General features: G+C 43.3%; 1 protein-coding gene across 2 annotated transcripts in view; it reads right to left on the minus strand.

Annotated features, from left to right (window-relative positions):
• The window catches only part of LOC126411634 (cadherin-87A), a 709414-nt gene extending 690408 nt beyond the window's left edge, over positions 1-19006 (minus strand). For both annotated transcript variants that reach the window (XM_050081378.1, XM_050081379.1), the window contains exon 1: positions 18861-19006. The gene's annotated coding sequence lies outside the window, so the exon portion shown is untranslated. The remainder of the gene's footprint in view (positions 1-18860) is intronic.
• Positions 19007-19320: the final 314 nt, after the last annotated feature.

Genomic DNA, 19320 nt, shown 5'->3' on the forward strand with positions numbered 1-19320 from the left:
AGACTAAAAAGAAGAAAATAACTATTTAAATAAAAAACTTTGTAATATAACCAGTTTTTAAAGAGAACTAAAGAGTATTAAATAATTTATCGTAGCCCCGTCCAGATTCCTAACAGCATACTGGTAGTCCTGAAAATTTGTGCTCGAGAATTTATAGTAGTTACGAAAATAGATGTAGAATTTAAAACAAACAACGTGGGGCGCCTGCAGTACATAACTGATCCATGAATTAACTTCTCATGGTTGCGATTCAGAGAAATATAATATTTCTTAAAAGACATCATAGTCGCCGTTGACTGTATAAAATATTTATTATTACTATTGCAATTTCGGCCTTATGGCGATTTTCAAGTAACACTGCAAAAGTTACCTAAACACAAAAATACAAAAGTGAAGCACAGGGTGTATATACATAATTAAGCAAATATTTAATTAAGAAAGTAGCTCAATTATAAAAATTGGAGAGAAATGTACATTACTTACATTTTGTGAGAATATAAAACTATCTGACATGAGTTCATGTCATCGTCAAAATGCAACCTTTTGACTGTGAGAGTCCCATCGGATCTAGGCCGAAATTGCAATAGTAATAATAAATATTTGATCCATGAATATTTCACCTCCTTACTATTATCTATTGCACGCGTCCCATTTTTTTCATATTAATGCCAAACCAGGCACCTGCGATTGATGACTGTCTTAGGTTTTAACGCACTGCCACCATCTAATGAAACAAGTTCGTGTAGCATGACAGATGCTTCAGCCCGAAAAAAAATGGGTTAGTGATGTTTCCAGACCGTCGGTCCCATTAATTTTTGAAAACCTTTACCGATCGTTTTGTTTCGTTACTAGCAACACATCTGACATGGCAACGGTCAGCTGAAGGTGAATGGTGGCCACGGTCGATGAGTGTAAAGTTCACATCTAATGCGTAAACAGCGTGCAGGTTTCAGTTCCACAACGCTTTACAAAATTCGTCAAGACAAGTATTTGTCATGCCGTAGACGTTCAATTAGAGCATATTTCATAGGCTAATTAGGGATCACCATCGTTTAAGTTTGCATTTGCTGCGTGGAAGGAATATAATTTTTAAAAATCTTTATTGCAATCCAGAAAACCATAATAAATGCAAAAAAATAATGACAATAACCTGTGACAAGTTAAAATTATCTGCCGGACCGGATCTCGAACTTACAAGGGGAGGGGAGGCCACGACGTTTGGAAAGTGGATTTAGTGCAAACTTCGTACACTGGTAGTACTCTATGAGGACAACAAAACGTGTAAGCAGTAGCGCGTACTTCTCAAGAGTTATTGAGAAAATCGCAAGATAATATCGGTCGTCAAATATACACCTGTGCGTGGCTATTTTTACCATGAAGCGGCAGCAGCCGAGTGGTATGCCGGCACGGTAGCTAAGCGTGTTCGGTCATAGGGCTGGTTGGCCTCTATAATAAAAAAATTGAGTCAAGGAATCAACGATCAACTTGAACGGATGTTTTGTGACGTCCGCCCAGACCAGACGCAACGAACTACATTAAAAAAAAAGATATTAGCGTTCAAGTCCCGTAATCGCTGGATCGAGTCGCGTTGGTCAGTTTTTTTAAATTTATAACACACTCGTTTTCTTTATTATGTATATTACAATTGATATAATGGGAAAAACACATGTAATCGGCTGAACTATTAAATTTGCAATGTTATTTGGCAGTCTACAAATTTTTATTTTCACAAATAATATAATACTCGTAACTATCGACTGGTAAACAACCAAACGCATGAAGAAATACTGAAAATGTACGCTTGTCCGTGGTTTGAGAAATCCCTTATACCTGGAAGGAGCCCGAAACGATTTGTTACCTCCAGGTTTTGACCGGCAGAGACGGCATTCGAAAGATGTGCAATTAATCGTCGCTTTCGACATTACGAGTACAAGTTGCAGGATGGTATTTTTCGTAAAAACATGGCAAGCATATAGTTAAACGACACCAGCTGCATTGAATAAATGCAATGTTTCCGCATACGCAAGGTGTTTTGAGGTTTTCCGTGGAAAAACCAACCTCGTCAACATTTTCAGAAACCTCTCTTTCAGCCGATACTTTGGAAGCAAACCATGCATAATGCAGCATTTCCTTAAATATCGGCGCTGATAATTGGCCATGCAGTATCGAGTGTATTTTAATAGCGTCATCACGAAAGGCTATTTCTCGTTCTCTTTCGATTAAATACGAACAATTTTGAAGGCACGGACAAGCATGCATTTTCAGTATCACTTTATGCATTTGGTCGTTCACTAGTCGATGGTTATGAATATTATATTGTTTGTGATAAAAAAATGTAGACTGCCAAATAAAATTGTAAATTTAATAAAAGTTCAGCCGATTACACGTGCAAGGGATAAGTCCCTGCAGTCGCGCTATTCACCTGTGTCCTCGGTGGCTCAGATGGATAGAACGCCTGCCATGTAAGCAGGAGATCCCGGGTTCGAGTCCCGGTCGGGGCACACAACGAGGTAGATCAACAACACCTGTCGGCAGCTGAAGGTTTCAGCTAGTCATCATTTATTCAAGGGAAAAGCTGCACGGTCAACAACAGTAATCTGTTCTTTCGAGAACAGTTACTGTCTTCATATATATATATATATATATATATATATATATATATATATATATATATATATATATATATATATATATATATATGATTACACGTATTTTTCCCATTACAACAATTGCAATATAAATAGTAAAGAAAATGACTGGGTAGAAAATAAAAAAAAAATTGATGAACGGGACTCGATCCAGCGAATACGGGGCTTGAACGCTAACCACTTTTTTTCCATTTTGTTCGTTGTTGATTGTTGTGTTTGGTCGTTGCGGACGTCACATGGCATCCGGTAGAATTAGTTTGTTGATCCTTCCACTTAGTTTTTTATTACAGAGGCCAACCAGCCCTCAGACCGAATACGCTGAGCTACCGTGCCGGCTCAACTCGGCTGCCGTCGCTTCGTGGTAAAAATGGCCAAGCACAGCTATATATATGACGACCAAAATTATCTTGCGATTTCCTCAGTAACGCTTGAGAAGTACGTGCTACTGCTTACACGTTTTGTTGTCCTGATGGAGTTCTACGAGTGTACTAAGTTTGCAGTAAATCCGCGTTCCAAACGTCGTGGCCTCCACTTGTTAGATGCTTGTCTTTTTTCGAGTAGTCCGATACCAATTGCTCTATTCCCATTCATTTCGTTCTTTTACGATTCTACGTGTTCCGCAGCGCCAGGTGAATCTTCTGCGTATCATCTGCAGGGGTGCCGCACGCATTTGTTGGTAATACTGCGTTTAACTGTGCCCGTGATGACAGTGCAGTACTCCGTACCGCTCTCGAACCGTAGACCGCCACACAAAACAGTTATTCACCCATTCTACTTAAATCGGTTCACTGGAGTTCTCGTTAACAATTTACTTTATTTATGATGTATGATGTGTTTGCGCTTGCGATACTACCATATGAGGGGTCCATCTCGAGACTTCACACAAGACACTACTTAAAATATGCTTCCAAACTCGATGTTTTCTTCTTCAGCATTGTTCATTGGGTAGCAATCATTTTACACTACTTCCTGCAAACATGACGCCACGCACAATATCGACGACCGCAGTTACAACTATCGACTTTCGTTAGCGTTCGATACGGGCCTCTCACAAGACTTCATGCAAGCGTATGGGAGATTATAAAAACACGTAATTCTTTGAATTATTCATTATAATTATTGCTATAACTAAATGTCGCATAATAATTTACCTACCGCTAACGCGTTCACTCTTAAGAGCGCTCTCTCAGGAGTGAATTGCTATCGTCAATAATTTAATTTATCGTGAAACAAGATTGTATTATAATTTGCAGTATGCCGTTTCAAGGTAATCGATCACTGAAAATTAGTCGCAGAAGTTACCATTATCATTAAGTGTCACTTAATAACGCATTAACGATATTAGCCTTCAAAAGATACTATGATACCCAAGACAAGAGACAAAGGTCGCACGAATAATTGCTAGCGCAATGGATAACATCGTGATTAAAAAAAAATGGTTCAAATGGCTCTGAGCACTATGGGACTTAACATCTCAGGTCATCAGTCCCCTAGAACTTAGAACTACTTAAATCTAACTAACCTAAGGACATCACACACATCCATGCCCGAGGCAGGATTCGAACCTGCGACCATAGCGGTCGCGCGGCTCCAGACTGAAGAGCCTAGAACCGCTCGGCCACCAGTGGCCGGCCGTCGTGATTCCTGGAGTTAAAAAGATAAAGGTTCGCATCTGGTTACACTCTGTTTTTTGTTCATGTTAACGTTGTTAACACACACTGGGACTTCCTTATGAATGTAATACAAGTATGTTCTGCAATATTAGATTTACATTTCCGTCTCATTTAAGAATGAAGGATAAAATACATATTTAGCGATTTCAAAGCGTTTGGTTAGGCCGGAACGTAAGAGGACAGTTTAAATTGCTGCGAGTGAATCGAGGAGCAATAACATTCATATTATTTCTTGTCACAAAGTAGATAGCCGATCATGCGATCGTCGATATTGCACGTGCAGTCAAAATGACATCACGGTTACAGAAACTGTTACGAAATGAGTATTACCCTTGTTCGTTATGGTGCAAGGAATCTTCTGTCTCGTGTTTTCCTTGGGGCTACGGTTGGTGATGAGGTCTCTCTGAACTTGCTTTGACGTCACGACATCAGCTGCTGCGCTCCAACACAATGTGTTCAAATCCAGAGTCAAATATGGACAGTACATAAGTGAAAAACGAGTCCGCAGGATTACGTCATATAACATAAATCAATACCAGAAATTACGCTGCAACTCTACACGTTTCCTCATTCATACTCGCCATAAGGGGAGGAAAAATTTTAGCTTGATACATTTGCCCGTGTTTCAGTTTTTTTTTTTTAATTCTTAGAATTTCTGCACCCTTTCACATTCCAATTTTAGTGCGGAGACGAACTCCAAGTATCTCTTATGACTTGTCAGTTCGTTGCAAGCGAAGGAGACAGGTGACAAAATTAAGGCTCGGTCAGAGAAGTATACACAGATGCACTAATTGGTAGCGCACTGCCTACGAAAAGGTAGCAATCTCAGTCCGTTACACAGATTTACTTTGTCTCAAATGTTCATCGTAGCATGTGCTTCTTTGTAGAGTAGAAAGAAATTCACCTCAAAAAGAGGAAATGTTCTTGTTTAACTTTCGGTCGACACGTTGATCGTCAGAGACAAAAACAATTACAAAGATGAGCGACAGATGCAATCGCCCGCTTGACTGCTCAACATTCGTGCAAGTTATCGAGCCTACTCTGGAAATGCAATTCGCCACAACGAATCTTTCGGATGAATTCTGTCACTATCTCTGTCCCATAAGTTGTTCTGCATACTTTGCTAAAAGAAGGGATATCACGGAGAAATTGTGTTGCCACAGCTAATCAGAAACACTAGCTTAACTCTCTCACATCGCCCAACCGCAATTTTTCTACACAAATTCAGAGGGGAGATGAGAAAGTCGTGTTGCCTTCTGTTCATCTTTGCCACAGGAAATTTAATGAGTCAGATATGAAGTCCAGGCTTGTTAACATCGTTAGCACCGCGATCCCTTAAATGGGGTCACGACTTCACGGTTTGAATGCAGGGCGTAAAGGTGGTTGGGTACTGACGTGCAGGCCACTCCAAATGTGAGCAATTTTACTCTCGTTTCAGGTAGATGTGCAGCTCTCTCCCGAGACTAACGCATTTCGTCTATACGTTACGAACATAATGATATTTAAACGTGAATGATAGAATAATATATTACTGCCATTCACATATTTATGCCGGGACAGTCATGTTGTATTTAAGCGTGTTTAAATCTCATCTGATTTCTTCCTTTAGAAACAATATCGTAAAATACTGTATTAACAATTGAAAATGTTCACTTATGGGAAGATTATACCAAAATTATAAGCGGCTTTCAAATGAAACCCGGTCACTAGTATAAAGTAACGGTAACGATTTTATTAACTCAAGAATGTAATTATACACAGTATACATACTCAAAAATATTCGCCAAAACTGTTGGCACATTTATCCCACTGCGACACCGGCCGTTCGATTCCATCCCAGAAGAAGCTAGTAGGTTGTGTCGGATCCAGGCCTGGACCCAGTCACACACTTCGTCGTCTGTTGCGAATCGATGTCCCCGAATATCTTGTTTTGGAGGTCCAAACACATGAAAGTGGATGTTCCAGCGTTTCCCACCGAAACTGCTGCAATGTCATCTTTTCCGCATTGGCCATGTGTGGGCGGCCATTATCACACAGGAGGATAACGCCATTGGACAACATGCCTCGGCGTTTGGACTTGATGGCTCGTCTAAGGTTATGTAAAGTGGGTTAATAACGCTGGTCACTCATGGTGTTCCCCGTTCCAGGAACTCGACAAGCAGTAGGCCCTTGTGGTCAAAAAAGGACATCATGACCTCACCAGAACTGGTTTGCACGGCCTTTCATTTCTTTGGAGCTGGTGGGGTCGCATGTTTCCTCTGCCTGTTCTGGCGCTTGCTTTCCGGTTGAAAACGATGACACCATGTTACGTCACCTGTGACAATACGCGACAGGAAGCCGTATTCCTCCTCATGATAACGTTGCACATGACTCAGAGACAACGCCATTCGAGTATTGCGCTGTTCGGCGGTCAGTTGGTGGAGAAATCACTGCGCACAGGCTTTTCGAAAGTTCAAGTGTTGATGTATTACGGCGTGGACGGTGCCCACAGCAATACCCAGTAACCGATGGATCTCGTCCACGATGATTCTGCGGTTGTCGAACACTAAAGCATTTACTTCCGCAATCATTTCCGGCGTGAGGGCACGATGAGCCCGTCCAGGACGAGCATCGTCTTCCAGTGACTTGCGCCCCTCAAGGGATCATCTGCGCCATTCCACAACACTTGAACGACTCAGACTGTACTCACCGTATACAGCCGTCATCCGTCGATACATTTCACGGCCTCCAACTCCCTCCGCCGCCAAAAAATTGAATCACTTCTCGTTGCTCCTGCTTACTTGCCTGCATGTTCGGTAGTGGACGATAACCTGTGTGACCACCTTCTCTTCGGCGTGAAACCACACTGGCGCTATGCAACATCAAACGGTGCGCACGCGTCAGTCTGTCTACCAATAAATGGCGCCACCATATCCGCAGTTACGTGTTACCACTATGCTTCTAGTGTTCTACTCCGAAAGCCATTATACAGGGTGAACCAGAACTTTACCGACAAACTCTCAGAGGTTGTTCGGGGATACCTTTTGAGTATTCTGGTATAAGGAACCGATGGTCTCCGGCAGCTCCTTACAGGGTTACCGCATTTCATTTGGCTTCTTACCCCAGTTAGCTTTGTATCTGTAAATCACTGAAAATAGTGCAAAACAGTGCAGATATCGACAGTATGCAACGTGTGGCTTTTTTAGTGTTATAAAACTATCGTAGGTTACCGTAATCGTAAGTAACTGTGGACTACGGTAGTTTCCCCAGTAATCCTCGCAAGTTAAGATCGAACCCGTGTTACCTTTACGTTAGGCATGTTGCATACCTATTGGATCTTTACCTCCCATCGACCACTTTATGTACGTATGCGATCAGTGTCTTACTATATTCTCTAGAAACGGGAAGCAGTGAACCGTCTAGGCCGCGTAAATAACTTGACATTTTTGTTCTACATAGTATTCCTCTTGTCTGTTACTTAAAAATAAACAGTATTCAAAGCAAAACTGAAATTGTCAATATTTAATTCAGGTTTTCATTCGAAAATTGTTGATTTGTAGCGTGAAACTGAGGACGTTGTAGTAAAAATAAGAAACAACACAAATTTATCATATAGCGCTTGGAAACGCAATTTCCTCAAAAAGAGATAACATTAAAAACCCGCACATTAAGAATATATCAAACACCGCTTCAATACTTCGTCAAGTGTACATAAATCGTGATTCTGTTATTCATACACAGTTTTCGCGTTTATCAATAATAACAGGAAACTCTTGCCTTTGATCATGATGAAGAACGTTCTATTGAGTACAAAATGACAATAATTATATAGATTTTTTATTTTGTGCATGTGAACTGTATTTTCATCAAAAGTAATTGCTTTGGTTACATAAAAGCCCAGAAGTTACGCGATCAACTAATTTTTATTGACTGTAAAAGCCGGCCGGAGTGGCCGAGCGGTTCTAGGCGCTTCAGTCTGCCTCGGGCATGGATGTGTGTGATGTCCTTAGGTTAGTTAGGTTTAAGTAGTTCTAAGTTCTAGGGGACTGATGACCTCCGCTGTTAAGTCCCATAGTGCTAAGAGCCATTTGAACAATTTTTTTTACTGTAAAATGTAATTTATGTGCAATAGGGATATAAAATACACAATGGACTGAAAGATGTGCGGTTCTAGTCATGTGCAAAACAAACAACTAAACAAACAAAAAAAGAGAATTCATCGGCTCCGAGCTCCTCTTTTACACATCCATTTACGTTTCTTTCCCTACCAATGCTAACAATATTGCCGATAATCCTACTATTTGCTACGTCATTTATGTACGGTACCAAAACTACCGACACAGCAGTACTGTGGATAGGTTTACAGATGAAGTGTTGGCCGATATGCACCCCGTGTATGAGTTCACTGAATGCAGTCGAAAACCGCTACAACGGCGCTATGCTGAGCTGTTCCCACAGCGATAGCAACCACTTCACAGTGCACTTGTTTCGTCTGAGAGCTGTTGCATTACTCTGTGCTGTGTGTCGTACGTTTTGGTTATTGCAGTTTACAGGTTTCTTCACTGTTGTGAAGATACTTTCACAGAAACAAAGATAGTTGCGAGAGTAAAACGATTAAATCATAGTTTTCAACGCTAACTAGGGGCGCCTTCTTCAGAAGAAACTGTTACCTTACCTAACAATATCTCATGACGGTACGTTAATAGCAGGTAGGCATTAGAACAAACACTTAATTTTTACAAATTAAATTGCATAAAAATACTCATAGTCAAAACATTAAAACCACAATTCAAACATTTTCCACCTGAATACATAACAGGTATAGTCAAAATGTTAAAACAATATATAAATATGCCACTACGGGCACCACAGTGGTATAGGACACGAGTGAGTAACAGCGACTGCGCGAGCAGGCCGTAGCAAATGACGACGTGAACATGATACAGCTCGCGCCATCTAGTAGCAGAATTTACAAAGGTTTAACAACATATATACGAAATTAATATAACAGTGATTGACAAATTAACAGGATGTAAATCATAAAAGGAAGGGAGAGGAAAACAGTATTTAATGGCCTAACAGGGAAGCGGATAACCAACAACTGCAGTCGCACAATAAAAATTTTTTCACTGGCTTAAAGCCGTTGCTTAAAGATATCTGATAGCTAATTTTGGTTATCCACTTCCGTGTTAGGCCATTAAATACTGTTTTCCTCCCCCTTGCTTTTATGATTTACATCCTGTTACCGTGCGGTTCTAGGCGCTGCAGTCTGGAGCCGAGCGACCGCTACGGTCGCAGGTTCGAATCCTGCCTCGGGCATGGATGTGTGTGATGTCCTTAGGTTAGTTAGGTTTAATTAGTTCAAAGCATACGACTTAACTTCTGAGGTCATCAGTCGCCTAGAACTTAGAACTAATTAAACCTAACTAATCTAAGGACATCACACACTTCCATGCCTGAGGCAGGATTCGAACCTGCGACCGTAGCGGTCGCTTGGTTCCAGCCTGTAGCGCCTAGAACCTCACGGGCATTCCGGCCGGCGATCACAGCCATGTTCAAAACATTGAAATCATAATTACATTACTACTCCGTACCGAGCCACTGGTGACCGTGGATCCCTTATGCTAAAATACTCAGAAGATATCCCTGAACAGGCTCTAAAATTTGTCGCTGGAATTCTGGGTCAGCCTGTATACTGGGTAATGAACGACCAGTAGTGCACCAAAGTATTGTCTGCGTGATGGACACGTGGCTGCTGAAAAATATTCCCTTTTTCTACCCTGCGAGGCAGGTATGACGTCTCCTGAGCTGAATCTCGCGAGAAGACGGCGTCTTACTCCGAGTGTCTACCAGCAGAGGTTCTCCATCATTTTTGTTACTCTCTCTTGCCACTTAAAAACGCTTACGATCGTTCGCTCCTCTCTTCTTTGTATATGCTTGATGGACCGTGTTAGAGCTACTTAATGTGCTGCATGTACACTTGAACTGTACTCAGAAGTGTACTGAATCAAATATCTGCTGTATACTAACTGATGTTTCCTAACACCCCAAGCTCACCCGAGAAAATATCAGGGGTGATCAAAAACTTCCCGGTCGAAGGAAGTACGGTCCAGAACCGGTGTGCCGATCGCCGAGAGCATTGATGCAATCATCCCATCGACGCAAAAGCGTGAAGATACCCATTTGGTAACTTGTCATTCTGCGTGAAGAAGTCCGTAACTACCTGCTTCACATTCGCGTCCGACAGGAATCGTGGCCCTTCAAAGCTTTTTTTAAGGGCCAAGGATGTGATAATCGCATGGGGGGAGACCAGGACTGCAGGACTTGTGCTGGAAGGTATCCGAGTTGAGATGTAACTTTTACGTTAACGGGGACGTGCATTACCATGAAACAGGACCCTTTCCATGGACATGCTGCCCCACACACATTTTTCATTCTCCGATGGATGTCTACCAGTGCTTGTCCTTCGGTAACCAAGAAGAGAATAACAACACGTCAGTCCTATTCGGATGCATTTGGTAATAACGTCGCGACAACCCACGTTTCCGTATTTACCACACAAACGTCGGAAAGACACGAATGCCACACTAATCGCTTTCCTACACGTCGGTGCTTCTATCCGTCATCGAAATCGCGCTACGTTGCGTATACGCTGCTGCAGCCCCCCTCAACCGGAAACTTTTTGATCGCTTCATATATTAACCCCACCGTACAATAACACGCTGGTCGCTTTAAATTGATCGCTCCATATATTAACCGCTCCGTACAATAACAGGCTGGTCGCCTTAAAGCTTTGTAGATACAATGAGGCGGCAAACGTCACGGGATAGCGATATGCACATACATAGATGGCGGTAGTATGGCGTACTCAAAATGTATAAGGGTAGTGCATTGGCGGAGCTCTCATTTGTACTCATGTGATTCATGTGAGAAGGTTTCCGAAGTGATTATGACCGTAAGACCGGAATTAACGGGTTTTGAACGCGAAATAGTACTTGGATATGGGATATTCCATTTCGGAAATCGTTAAGAGAAATAAATATTGCGATATCTACAGTGTCAAGAGAGTGCTGAGAATGCCCAATTTCATGCATTACCTGTCACCATGAGCAACACAGTGGCCGACTGTATCCACTTAATGGCCGTATAACGGATCTTTTACGTTGGGATAAATTTATTTTATTTTTTGTTAGATGTTTTCGTTAAATAGCTGAATAAATTGTAATTAGGAATAATTTAATTAAGCAGAGTAGAAAAGATAAAGTCAAAGAGATGTTCATTGGGTGGACATTGTCGTAATGTAACGTCATTGCGTTGTTCGGTTGTTAAAAAAAAGTCGTTTGTCTTCCGTTTTGCTGTTCGGTCGTGCGCGTATCTGAAAGGAATTAATTCGGGGACTAGAATAAACTTTCACATAATAGTTACGATTCGATGTTCCGACAAAAGGGGTTAACGTCAGTGTTAATTTGAATTGTGGGCGACAGAATTAGTTTTGACGGATACGTGAAAACGGACGTAACGAAAGTTGTTCGCATATCATCCTTGAACATGACTTCTTATTTAATTAACGATTGCGGGCTCATTAAAAGCTATTATCTCATGATTCGGATCAATCCCTCTTTCCTCCTAGATAGTGATCATTCATTAACATTTACGTCATAAGAAAAAGGATTATTAATAAAAGTGATGTTAAATGACAATGACGTGTTATTCCGTTAGTGTGGAACCGACGTAATATCTCTGAAATGACATTGATATATAATTTGTGTTAAATACTGAACTGAGATAGGAACTAAATTGAAATTAGTGAACATTTGATACTGAGACTATAGAATCAGAAGCGCTTAAGGTTTCTCTTCTTTAAAATGGCAAAATAGGTAGGAACTTTAACTCAATAGTCGACATTATGTATTGCAAAGACATTAGCATTTCATACTTATTTTGACGACGCGCTGTTAAACAAAGAAACGTTGAGTCTCTGTACGAGTAATAAAATTAAATCTAAAAACATAATTAATAACGGAGAACTCCGCTTTAACAAACTGTATTGCGTGTCGTCATCTGGCAATAACTGCTCAATCCTGGAGACCTGTGTGGTGAAATTAGAAGTCGAGCATATAAAACAAACTTAAAAATCCATTCAAGCTACAGTGGAGTCGGCACAACACGACGTGGGCAGTTATAGCCGCGAACAGCTACGTTTGCGTAGAGTTTTCTGTGCTAAACAACATGCAACACTGCGCGAAATAACCTCAGAAATCAACGTACGATTACGACGAACGCATTCCTGACCGTCAGAAAAGTGTGGCGAAATTTGGAGGTGATGAGCTGTGGCAGCAGGCGACCGACGCGAGTGCCTGTACTAACAGCACGTAAGCACCTCCAGGACCTCTCCTGAGCTCACGACCATATTCGTTAAAATCTAGACGATTGGAAAACCGTGGCCTGGTTAGGTGAGAACCGAGTTCACTTGGTACGAACTGATGGTACGTTTCGAGTGTGGCGCAGAACCCACGAACCCATGGACGCACGTTGTGAACAAGGCAGTGTGCAAGCCGATCGTGGCTCCATAATCATGTCGGCTGCGTTTACATGGAAGGGACTGGGTGCTCTGGTTCAACTGAACCGATCATTGACTGGAATTGGTTATGTTCGGCTAGCTGTAGATTATTTACAGCCAAACAATGATAGAATTTTTATGGGTGACAATGCGCCATGTTACAGGGCCACTATTGTTCAGGATTTGGTTTAAGATCATTCTGGACAGTTCGAGGGAATGATCTGGGCACCCAGATCGTCCGATATGGGACACAATCAAGCGGTCACTTCGTGCTGGGGATGCTGCACCGGCAACATTTTCGTAAATATGGACAGCTATAGAGGCGACATGGCTCAATGCTTCTGCAGGGAAATCCCGACGACATGTGGAGTCCACGCCACGTCGAGTTGCTGCATTACGCAGCCAAAAGGAGACATCGTGTTTGAATATTCCCATGACAACACCAAGAATGAACTTCCCTGGATTTTGGACGGGCAGTCCGGCATGTCTACAAAGAACGGCGTATCCTCTGCAACTACGTACAAGTAATACGGAGGATGAACAGTGGTCATAAAAAGGTCCTAAACGACATATGTGGGAAACGAATGTCACGTCTTGTCAATGAAAATTGGTTTAAAACCCGACAGGAATTGCTATTGTCGCTGAATGCAAGTCCTTCTTAACCAGTTTCCGAGCGAACGTTTCGAATTGCTTGCAATGGACATTTGGTGTCGGGTACTTAGAAAAAGGCCACTGCCCACAGCAGAGCCTAAAGCTGCACGTCTTCAGTGGGTGAAGTATAGTAAACGGACTGTAGCTGGCTGGAGGCGTGTAGTGTAGTTGGGGGGAGTCGTTATTTTGCCTCTTTGCGAATCATGCAATGTGCTGAGTACACTGTCAGCCCAACGCCCTATAAGGTGTTTAACTGGCATTGAATGGAGGGTGCGTAATACAGACGGAAGGTGCTTCTGTGATGTTTTCGGTGTGTTCTTCACACCATTGAGCCGCTGATTTAGGTTACTGTAAACATGAACCAGGATGTATATCTCTACGTTCTCGATGACGTAGTGGTGAACTTAAATTCTACATGCCGAGTATGCTGTGGACTCACCCGTCCTCCCCAGTAATATCCATTTTTACAGGGTTGGCTGGTTCAAATGGCTCTGAGCACTATGGGACTTAACAGCTGTGGTCATCAGTCCCCTAGAACTCAGAACTACTTAAACCTAACTAACCTAAGGACATCACACATATCCATGCCCGAGGCAGGATTCGAAGCTGCGACCGTAGCAGTCGCACGGTTCCGGACTGCGCGCTTAGAACCGCGAGACCACCGCGGCCGGCTTTGCAGGGTTGAACCCGCACTTTCCTGGTTCGATGAATACTCAAATTCAGTAGAGTGCGCAGCCCCCAGATACTGCCATCACAGCCTCTAGACGTCGTGTCTATTCATCTACATCTACATGGTTACTCTGCAATTCACACTTAAGTGCCTGGCTCAGGGTTCATCAAACCGATTTCATACTACTCCTCTACCATTCCACTCGCGAATGGCGCGTGGGAAAAAGGAACACCTAAATCTTTCCTTTCGAGCTCTGATTTCGCTTATTTTATTATAATAATCATTTCTCCCTTCGCAGGTGGGTGTCAACAAAATATTTTCGCATTCGGAAGAGAAAGTTGGTGATTGAAATTTCGTGAACAGATCTCGCCTCAAAGAAAACCGCCTTTGTTTCAGTGACTGCCACCCCAACTCGCGTATTACGTCAGTGACACTCTCACTCCTATTGCGCGATAACACGAAAAGAGCTGCCCTTCTTTGTACTTTTTCGTGGTCCTCCGTCAATCCTACCTGGTAAGGATCCCACACCGCGCAGCAATATTCCAGCAGACGGAGAAATGTAATGTAGGCTGTCTCTTTAGTGGGTTTGTCGCATCATCTAAGTGTTCTGCCAACAAAGCGCAATCTTTATTTCGCCTTCCCCACCATATTATCTATGTGGTCTTCCCAATTTCATGGCACGCAATCAGAGAGGGCCTTGGTATGCACTTGTCGAAAACACTGCTACGTGTTTTGTAGGTATGTCCACAAAGCGTTGGCAGTGTTTGCAGGAGGACCAGAACGTACAAGTTGCCAGCTGAGCATTCCCTAGTCATGTTCTATGGGTGATATGTAAGGCAGGCATGCCACAGAAGTGTGGTACCCGTTGTTCTTCGATGAAAGCTTGCACGTCACTCCCCCCCCCCCCCCCCCCCCCCCCACACACACACACACACACGTGGCTGGGGAAATATTGCATGTGGGTCTGCCTGCAGGGAGGGCATTGCCTCGGCTGTAAGACGCCACTGATATGGCGGTAGCCATTAAGATTGCCCTCAGTACGTAACGGCGCCCCAAACCGCCGCACTTGACTTTTGTACACCGTGTCGCTCAATGATACAGTCAGTTCGGTAACTGTCATAACGGTAGCGTCTAACATGCACGCTGCCAGTCTCTGTAGCACAAGCTGAAGCCACTCAGAACGCCAGTGATGGCGCTCACGTACCCATCGCACTCTGAGCCATTGATAACTTTCGGTCGGTGAAAGCCGACACAATGGCATGCGCATCACAGTTCATTCCTCGTAAAGGCGTCGAACCGTCGATGTAGCCATGTCCACACTCGTTGCAGTGCTCCCACGTCAACTCAACTCTGCGGACAAGGCTGTTCTGTCAGACAAGATGGCGTTCGTCCCGCGCTGTGGTCACATCGTATGGTCCGGTATCAGCTCGTCACAGTGCAGCACCCTCTTCTACTCACTGGCTCCACATACGCTTCACGGTCTTAGCAATTTGCCCTGTACGAGCCCCCTTTGAACTTGCTCAGTGCTGATATCGCGCCCTTTGACATCGATCAGGCATGCCGGCACTTGCTTGCACATTTCCACTTCGTTTGACTGCTCTCCCCACAGTCTGATCTTGACGTAACAGTTACCTGCAGGGGCATACAAAAGAGGGCACTGCTGACCTTGCATATACTTCATCTCTCTGTAATCTTAATCACTTATAATGAATAAACTGTTCTACAAATGCTCTGACAGTGAAGTGATTCATACCATTCCTTCCGAGTACAGCAGTTTTCGCTAACAGTGGTCAACGTTGGAAAAAGCGTTTTCTAAATCTACAAAGGTAGGCTTCCAGAATGAGATTTTCACTCTGCAGCGGAGTGTGTGCTGATATGAAACTTCCTGCCAGATCAAAATTGGGTGCCGAATCGAGAATCGAACTCGGGACCTTTGCCTTTCGCGGGCAAGTGCTCTACCTTCTAAGCTACCCATCACGACTCACGCCCCGTCCTCACAGCTTTACTAATGGAAGTAAAACTATGAGGACGGGGCGTGAGTCGTGCTTGGGTAGCTCAGATTGTAGAGCACCTGCCCGCGAAAGGCAAAGGTTCCGAGTTCGAGTTTTAATCTTCCAGGAAGTTTCAAAGGTAGGCTTGTCTATCTCCAGGCTATACTCTACTAAAATTCGTAGGGTCAATTGTGCCTCTCGCGTTACCACACTTTTCTCCCACGGCTACTTCTACCTGCGGAGTTGTTTCTTCTCCTGTACAACTGTTTCGTATTTCTGCACCGCGCAGCATTTTGCTGCTATTACTCAGACGTAAAACACTGCACTGAGCCACAGCGACATTTCAGAGCCGGTGATATCAGCGCGTAAGAAAGCGTGGCGTCACGGCACTCCCGGACGCGCTGTGCCGATCTCTTGAGGAGGCCGCGACAGGTGCGGTGTGGGAGGTGGGGGGTGGGAAGGGGGACTTGGGGGGGGAGGGGAGGAGAGGTGGCCACGGGGGTCGGCGTTCTGCCCAGAACAGACCTGCCGTCTAACGGGACCATAGTCCCGACTGGCAGCACGCTGCAAAGCGCTGGCGAATGCAACGGCACGCACAGTAATATTCACAATAATATTCCAGACAAGCGATCGGCCGAATCGTGACAGCTGCGTCGTGAGGTGTTGTACAGTGTCTGGTATCCACGCAGTAATTAACCAAGCATTGCTTGATGGTGTTCAGTCTTGAGTGTTGATCTTGATTAGTTTCGGCTGCGTCCCGGAATAGGTCTGAATCCAAATCGCCTTTTCTCGTGGTCACTTATTAAAACTCCAACAAGAGAAGAAATCAGTGTTCTTCTAGTCTAACTACTACAAAAGGGCCTCGTCAACGTAATTACTGTTACTTTCTCCAGTAAACAACTCACAGAAAGCAGAAAGTGGGTATGTGTCAAGGTTGGAACGTGGACATTCAACATCACACGCCTTTTGATCACAATGGAAACACGGCCAGTGGTAAAGCTTTTGAAGCACAGAGTATACAAGGGTTAGTTTCTTCATTCGCCGCAGCCATTGCTCATGTTCTCTCATTGACGATCCTGTCAGTCCTTTCTTAATGTCATCTGTATGTGCTAGTACGCGCCGGGCAGGCATTCAAACGCAGAATAATGCGATAGCATGGATCAGAGTATGACAGCGTAAGTTGATTATTTCTTCAGTAGTGGGGCAGTCGAAGAGAAGCAATCTCAACATTTTAGCTTTATATTCTTCAATTTTTATAAAGTATCACAGTAGAGAGTAAATCTACGACCCAAATTCATGTAATAAATCACACATGATCTTAGTTTCCTCTGCCTAGAGGATACGGTGTGTCAAACACAGAGCTTGAACTCATATCGAATTTTCTCATGTTGAGAAATCAGAAGGAGCTATCTGTTTTACTTGGTAAAAACCTTTTAACTCCAACTTCGCATAAATATTTCATTATTTACAACAACCTGTTTCGACAGGCATTGCTGCCATCTTCAGGTCTTCAAAAATTTTGTTATAAGACGGATTTATTTTCAGTTGGAACTTCACGCCACTAACCTGACAACTACGCATGAAGTTCATCAAAATGAACCCCTTTTTACAACAATTTTTTTAAGGCCTGAAGATGACGCCAGTGTCTGTCGAAACAGTTTGTTGTAAATAAAGAAATATTTATGCGATCTTCGCTTTATAAAATTTTTATCATATAGTATCCAACAACATGCACTTTACTCAGATTGATAATGAAAGACATTAAGCGGTTCGCAGTGTACAAAATCTAATAATAATCTAATGCAAATAGATTAACTTCAATTCAACAGTTCACATTTATTTCAGTAGAGCCAAATGCGTTACAAAAGTCGATAATGAAGGGTAGGATCAAACAGAGGCCACTATTTCACCTCGTCTAATATATTACAATGCGTTTCTTAGCCAATGGTTCACTCTCAGGTAATATTCACACGTAGTCTACCGATTGCACATTATTTGCTTTCGTTTCATCAACATACGTTCTTGCCTTTGTTATGGTAGATAATTGTGATTGTTCTAAGCTGGGCATTTTAAGTAAGCGAAAATAGGTTCAGGTGTGCTCTGAAAAATAACTGTGTATCACGTAACGAAAAGAAAGCAGAGGTAGAACAATAGAAGCAAGAAAACAGTTCTCATTGGTATTGTCGTCTTATTGGACTGTGATGGAAGTAACAACTACCTAGGTGTAGGGGAAAGCAAAAAGCATTTATGTTTTAAGTTATTACAGCATCAGCCAATAAAGTATGGCCTTCAGAATATGTCCTTATTTTGATAAAACACTTAGTGCTTTGAATACAAAAAGCCCAGAAATACAGAACAAAAATTTTTATACGATAAACTTTTACAGCACATGTGATGATTGGTCAAAATAGTAAGAGGTTTAAAGATCCGGTATGGGACACAAAAGAAGTGTATTGTCTGCATCGACGGTTGCTGTGCACAAGATAAGCGGGCTTTATGGTGTAAATATGTATCCACTGTCGGAGTCTACAGTGTGAAGCACTGCCTGCTGTCAAGTGGCGTGTCTTTTCCTCGTGCCTAGAGTCTGACGTGGCCTTCACAGCAGAAGACACAGGTAGCACACTCGCTGAGACAGTAGTCTCCAGAGAGTGCACTATTAGGTAACGCAGTCACTCATTTGACACTTACCTTGTCGATGGCGTAACAGTTGAAGCGTTGTGTCGGGCGACGGTAGTTGTCACATGTCAGACTCGTAGGCGAGACGAGACGCTCGGAGTCGGGCAGTGTCGGCCTGCTCCACAGCTACACTTCACATCACCAGCTCGACCGCAAGCCGGCAGCCTACTGGCGACTCCAGCGGCGGTGTTGGTGGCGGCGAGGGAGCAGCGAGCGCGCATGCGCAGTGCTCGGCCGCTGGAGTGCGCTGCCAAGCAGGAGGCCGTGGCGAGGGGGCGGCAGTGGGCGCAGCCGCCGGCAGCCGTCAGGTGGGCGTGCCGAGCTCTTACGGAGTATAGCGCTGCTTCCGACAGCATAACCAAAGGCGAAACGGTAACCTCACTGCCCCTTAATTACTATTTCAGAATCGCTCTAAACATTACGTTACATAAAAACATTTCTCGGCAAATACACTTCTGGAAATTGAAATAAG

This window comes from Schistocerca serialis, chromosome 1, assembly GCF_023864345.2.
Source record: "Schistocerca serialis cubense isolate TAMUIC-IGC-003099 chromosome 1, iqSchSeri2.2, whole genome shotgun sequence".
NCBI lineage: Eukaryota > Metazoa > Arthropoda > Insecta > Orthoptera > Acrididae > Schistocerca > Schistocerca serialis.